The sequence below is a fragment of the Oratosquilla oratoria genome, chromosome 1, assembly GCF_046742065.1.
Source record: "Oratosquilla oratoria isolate Oo_2021 chromosome 1, ASM4674206v1, whole genome shotgun sequence".
Classification (NCBI taxonomy): domain Eukaryota; kingdom Metazoa; phylum Arthropoda; class Malacostraca; order Stomatopoda; family Squillidae; genus Oratosquilla; species Oratosquilla oratoria.
The window spans coordinates 51,077,914-51,085,413 of NC_134777.1; positions in this window are offsets into that span (position 1 = coordinate 51,077,914).

The following is a 7,500-nucleotide window of genomic DNA, read 5'->3' on the forward strand; positions in this document are numbered from 1 at the left end:
CGCAATATTAAATTCAGCTTCAAGTTCTCCACCATTTAACCATGTTTCGGTTATTCCTATCATATCTAGATTTTCGCTTTTGACATACGACTTGATTTCTTAGAATTTGTTCTTAATACTACGAGCATTTAAGTAAATGCTTTTAAGAAACTCGTGATTATTTCTTTTTGACAGGTTTTGGTTTCAAAATAAAGCGTCTTACATTATAATTTTGTTCTTTATTGGCACCTTGCTAAATATTGACATTTGGTCCTTCATTGACATTCAGTGCGTCATGGACATTTGCCCCATCACGGACACCTGGTCCCTCACGGTCATCCGATCTTTTATGTAAACCTTGCCCCATCCGTCACCGCGTCCCACACCGGTTGCCTGTCGTTCATTGACATTCTTTTCGGCATCACTTCCTGAAATTATATTCTGTCCTCCAATGACATCATATCCTATCCCGATATTTTGTCCTCCTAAAAAAGCGTAGACTCAGAGGTGACTTGATACAGGTCTTTAAGATTTTAAAGGGAATTGACAACATCAAAAGTGACCAAATTTTCACATTGAATGAGAATCAGACAAGAAACAATGGTCTCAAACTGTCCGGAAATAGATTCAATTTGGAAGTAGGTAGAAACAACTTTGCCAACCGTGTAGTTAATGAATGGAATAAACTTCCTGCACAGGTAGTGCAATGTAGTTCAGTTCGAAGCTTTAAGAATCATTTAGATAAACACAAGTAAGATGCTGTAATGATTACAATTCATCTTATATTATTTGTTTTTGTTTTGTTATCATTTGTCTGTCTGATTTTCATTTATTATTAGTTATATGTCAATTTATTATTATTTACTATTTACCTGTTTGTTTATTATTTAACTATACCTATGCATTTATTTATGTATTTTATTTGTTATTTACATTATTATATATATATATATTTTTTTTTTTATTATGATTTTTTTTCGCATCCGACCTAGATATGGACCAAAAGGTCTCCTGTCGGCATGCTCCGCCTTTGTAATCCTTTGTAAATTATATCCCATCGTGATATTTTGTCCTCCACTATCGTTGCATCCCATCGTGATATTTTGTCCTCCACTATCATTACATCCCATCGTGACACTTTATCCTTTGAAATCACATCCTAATATGATATTTCACTCTACCGACATTATATCCTAAAATGATGTTTTATCGTACATTGACATGTTGCTCTACATTATTGTTATGCCCTACTTTGTTTTCTCCAATACGCTCTATTTAATTTTCCTTTTGTGTTTCTACTCTGCGAGTAAGGTGGATCTCATCAGAAGCATAAAGGTCATGACACCTGGAAAAGAGATACCAAGGATCAAGAAAGTGGTATTCCAGTTGCGTGCACAATTGTGATATCCTCCCATTGATCCCTATGGCTCTACTGTTCCAATACGAGTCAGCGTAGATCCTCGGAAGGATCCCACAGACTACGTGACGGCGCCCACGCTCCTTCATCTCTTGAAGGAGGACCTTGTAATTCCGAACAAGTTTCTCTGATCTCTACCCACATCGTTACTTCCCGTATGAACAATCGTAACCATGTTCGTCCGCCTTTGCTACCTGATGGTCTTGGTACAATCGGCGATCTCACGGCCCGGTTGACATACAAGCTTGCAACGTCGTTTAGTCTTCCGCTGCAGGATGTCGTCATAGCCTCGCACCAGGGAGTTCCCCACCACCAAGAACTCCTGATTTTCAGCTACCTCATTTTCCAGCAGAGCAAAATGACTGGCTAGAGCCAGCGGTTGCTCCACAGGGGACCCGCTTACAGGACGCAGGCTCGACAAACGGGACCCCACGGAGTGCCACTCGCTCACAGCATTGGCAGAAGTGGAATAGGTGGAACGCTTTTTGGGTTGTGGGGAGGATTCACTCTTCTCACAGAGCGCACTCTTGAGAAGACGAATTTCCTCCTCACACATTCTGAGACGGTCCTCCAGGCTCACACAACCTTCACAAGCCATTTCGCTCCTCTTTCGGCAATACAAACGGCAAAGATAAAATTTAAATCAACAAAAGAAACAAGACTGGTCACTAAATAAACTAGATACGCGAAGCTTACCTTTGGAGTATAGTAACAGACTACTGTTTTGATTCTAAATTACTAGAACACTACATTTGATCTTATACCTGTCACTGTAGTGCTATACGTATACAATTACAAAAACACAACACAGTCACATGTCACTATTCGAAGATATAAACTTCACAGGAAATAATAAGCTTAACAAGAGGTATTCACTAGCTGGTGTCTCGGCAGCAAACGAGTTCTCTAGCTTAGGTCACGGAGTAGACTGAATTCTCTAACTGAGGTCACGGAGCAGACTGAACTAAGGTCACGGAGCATACAAGTGTTATAAGTATGTGAGACAAGACAGCTAGACAACATCAGTCATGAATGACTATTTATACATTATACATTATCAAGTAAAAATGAGACACTGCGCAGTGTCTCATAAAAAATGGCGAAAGAGGAGAAATATGATACGAAATGATTAAGTTGATAAAGGTACACATAATAAACTTTTAATTTAAGAAATAAGGGTACCAGTTAAGATCACAATCATATATAGATACCAAAGCTATGAAATGATTGTACATAGGTATGTCTAAGCCAATTTTGAAGGAGTTAGAATTAATTAATGAAATCAGAGTAAAGAAATGAAAAATATATTTTTGGCAGACAAATGAAAAATATATTTTTGGCAGACAAAGATAGAATATGTACAGAAAAGAAAATACTGTACATAAGAGAATACAACGCATGGCAAAAAACATAAAGTATTAAAGAAAGTCGGGAATCATACCCATAGAATTAGGAGTAGGAATAGCATCCGACAAACAAACTTGAGACAGCAGCGTGTGGTGTTGGTCTGTCCTATTTATATACCAAGAGTTTTTTTTTCTCTTTTATAAGGGAGGTAACCAAGTCAGAGGCATGTACCTACTCCCACCCATTTAACTTCCAGCCACCATCCTCTCCCCCTGTCATCTTAGCTCCTAATGGATGACGGGTCATCCCTGTATCCCGCCCACTGACCTGGGTCAATAATGTTATTAATGATAAGTGATATTAGTTTTTTATTTTGCAATCGAATACATACATATATATACCAAGGGCTTTTCCCCCTTATAAGGGAGGTAGCCAAAAAACAAAAGCATAAAAACCATTCCTACCCATTCCATCCCCAACATACTCCACTCCCCTCCACCCACTTCCCCCCCTCTTATCTTGGCACCTCCTGGATGACTGGTCATCCCTGTATCTTGTCCACTGCCCTGGGTCAGAAGCAGTGTCGCAATACACAGCACATCCATAGCAAGGCCGCTTCATTAAATCGTCGACCCCCCCCCTCTCAGTCCCCTCATGCAGAAAAGGCGAAGACGGGGAGGAATCCCCTCGGGCTGCGTCAATTTATTCCTCTTACATACTCCCTCACCCCCATTCCCCACCCACTCCCTTTCATGCATCACAGCATCATCCATACACAGCCATTCTCCATTCACCCCTATCTTCTGTCCTCTCCCGTCTTTCCTCGACAGACATTCCCCTCTTTCCCAACACCCCTTTTACCCCATCCATTCATCTCACCCTAGGTCGCTCCCTAATGTTCACTCCTTCCACCACTGCCTTCCACACCTCTTTTACTAGCCTTTCTTCAATCATTCTTTCCATGTGTCCAAACCATCCTAATACTCTTTCATCAATCCTATCTCCCAACTCCTTTCCACCCCTGTTCTCCTCCTCACCTCCTCATTTCTCACCCTATCCAGCCTAGTAACCCCTACCATACTTCCCAGGCACCTCATCTCAAACACATTCAAACTCCTTCTCTCTTCCTCTCTTATGTTCCATGTTTCTGCCCCGTACAGTGCTGTCGGCACAATCACTCCTTCATACAATCTCCTCTTGGCATCCATTCCCAAATGTCTATTTCTCATTTTACTTTTTAGTCCCCCAATACATTTACTCGCTTTTCTCAATCTAAATTCTATCTCCACTTTCACTCCTCCCTTTGCCGCCACATTCGCACCTAAGTATCTAAAACTATCTACTTCCTCCAGTCTCTCTCCTTTAATACTCACTTCCAGTCTGCTGCCACTTCCTCCCCTTGTACATCTCATCACCTTACTTTTACCCACATTTGTCTTCAACTTACTTCTTGCGTACACCTTCCCAAACTCTGTCACTAACTTCCTCAATCCTTCTGATCCTGCTACAAGCGCAGTGTCGTCAGCAAATAACAACTGGCTTATCTCCCACTTTTCTCCATTTTCTTTAACCATCTCCAATCCCTGACCCATTACCCTTGCGTTTACTTCTCACACCATCCCATCCATGTATAAATTGAACAGCAAGGGCGACATAACACATCCCTGACGAAGTCCCACCTTTACCTCAAACCACTCACTCTCCATTTCTAATGAAGCTCTACTACTCTTGTTAAAACTCTTGACTAGTCTTAAAGGCTTTCCTCCTATCCCATATATCTGCAATACCTCCCACAGTGCCTTCCTGTCTACCCTGTTGTAAGCCTTTTCCAGATCCATAAAAGCCCAAAATACATAAAATTGCGAGGATGACACAAAAAGCATTTGAAACTTATTTCTATTGTTGTCCAGTACTTGGTATATGTTTACAGGTTTCTCTTTGGTATAGCTATAAGGTAAACATACACATCATTTGACTATGTATCTTAATTTGCTACTAGAATTATGAATGTGTTAATGCTAAAGGTCATATAGGCATCATACCACACTAACCTGCTTCAGGTTTGTACGTGTAAGCCACGCCAAGACAGGGACGTGAAAGAGCCAGATACAGTAGAAATACTCTTGGAAAACATGCCCGAACTAAAAGATGTGTACTTCTTGGTGATTCTAGGAAAAGGAAAATTTCAGGACTGGAACACACATCAAAAGCAGCATAATGATTGGAAATGTGTACCACTTGGTGATCATAGTTAAAAGAAAATTTTGCCAGAACTGGAACATGTATCAAGAGTAGTTTAAGAATAATTGCAAATGTACATAATTTAGGAAAAGAGAAAGAAAGAATGCAAAAAATGAAAAATCTGTCAGAACTGGAAAACATCAAAAGTAGTTTAGAATGATTGAATATGTATACTACTTTATGGTTCTAAATAAAAAATGGATTATACTAGAAACTAAAGCTGTCACTGAATATCTTCTGCACCAACATTTGGGTAAAATGAAGTAATAGGAAGTGACTCGATTTTGCTGTACAGATTTGTCCATACCTAAAATGGAGACTAGGTGCCAAATACAAACGCCCTTTTCCATTAAAGATAAAGTAATCCTTTACTCATAGATCTTGTCTAAATAGCATATCAACATTGACCTACAAGATTTGAAAAGGGAAGTTTGGTGTGAAAAATTAGAATCTAATCCCTCCCTACAAGCAAAAAAGGACATTATATAGATACTGACAGTACAGCTAAATAGTGTGGTCAGTAGAGTATTAAAGAAAATTATTACAGAAAGGTAAGGCACCTGGAATCAGTTTCCACAGCGAAAGATCTGACATATAGTAATTATATATATAATATGAGTTTCGATGATAGTTGCAACTATATACAACAAAAAGAATAAGGTGTATGCGCTCCATTTAGCTCTCTCTCTCTTTCTCTCTCTCTCTCTCTCTCTCTCTCTCTCTCTTTCTCTTTAGTTCTCATCTTTTCCATTTTTCGATCCCCCACGTCCTCTCTCTGTTTCTTTCTTCAACGACCTCTCTATTTTTTTCCTCTCTGAAATAGTCCTAATTCGCTGACGGCGTTGCACACCTATCCGTGCTGAGAGACACAATGGGAGAACCACCTTCGATATAGATTCTGTAATTGCATAACTGCACAGCAGTCACAGTTGGTCCAGGGAGACCTCCGGCCGTTGGGACCACTTGCGATTCCAGCGATGATGGATTATTTGCAGCGTAACACCGGTAGGCCGGAGTTCTTGAGAGTGACAAGAGCGCCAACAACGGGGCGCGGAGGCGACGGCGGCGGCGGCGGCGGAGGGGAGCGGGAGGGTGTGAGACAAAAGCGCATCACAGGCCAGAGACAAGCCTACATTAGTCCTGATAACGGTGAGGGCGAAGAAACTACAACCGTCTTCGAACACCTGTGCGTATGTCGTTTTCGGCCCCGAAGCAAACTAAAGAGATGTTGTTCTGCTTTCCCTTGAGCAATATTAATCAGTTGAAACAGTCAGAAGACATTGCCACTGTTGCAGCTTTCACTAAAGGTTTCTATACCGAAGGTGAGGGTGCCGCGGACATGAATAAATTGACCTGGTGGCAACCACCAAATTCAATGGAAAGGATCCGACTGTTACGAGAGGATTTTAGTCCTGACCTCATCAAAAGAGTGTCATAGGTCAGGAGCCTACGCCAGGAGGGGCTTAGTAGCTGCGGCCGAAACCGTTACCTTTGTCCTATGCGCTTTAAGGACTGTTGGGGGAAGGTAACAGTCACTGCTGGGAATCGGAGAGGAGTGCGGGATTCGAACCCACATCTTAGCGAATGTGTGGTCAGCACGCTTCTGATTACGTCACCAGTAGGATACACAGTGCCTCACAGAGATAGATATGATAGTCAGACCAAGGGTTTCTACACGTTCTGCAGCATTGAAATCCAGAGGAGAGCGCAGGCTAGGCCCACGGATCTCGTAGTCATTAAGGGTCGGTACGGGGACTGAATGCCAGCCTACAGGGTTTGAGTGAAGTTAGAATCAGCAACTAACAGGTACAAATGGGTAGTCCTCTAGTTATGCCTGGAGTGCTTATCTTAACATAAAAAATAGAGGAACATAAAGGGAAAAAGTAAAAGAAGAATGTCAAAGAAAATAAAGATAAATGAAAAAAGAAAAGAAAATAATAGCATGTCTAACAATAACAAGAAAAAGAAGATGAAGAAGCAAACGAAGAGAAAGAACAAATATAAACAGAAAAACGAAGAAGAAGAAGAAGAAGAGGAAGAAGAGGAACAGCACCAAAACCTTCGCCACCAGAGTCGCCTTCTCTCACTCCACCACCCCTTTCCACCTTCACCCCGCAGCTCCGCTTGCCACGGCCGGCCAAATTCACCTTCAACTAACTCAGAGGAAACAGAGTTGAATTTACAGAGTTCCGACAAGTTATCTGTGACTAACGACTGGAAGGGCCTCGGCCGCGCTCCGTAGCCGCGGGCCATAAGGGCACATCGGCCAAACCACCCACAGAAGTACTGCGTACAGTTGGCTCCAAAATTCATGAAACATTCTATTGGTTTTCAATGTGCAAATGTAATTTTTGTTGCCAAACATTATATATATATATATATATATATATATATATATATATATATATATATATATATATATATATATATATATACATATATATATATATATATATATGTATGTATATGACACATGTACGCACACACGCAAATGCAGATGCATATATTTATATATA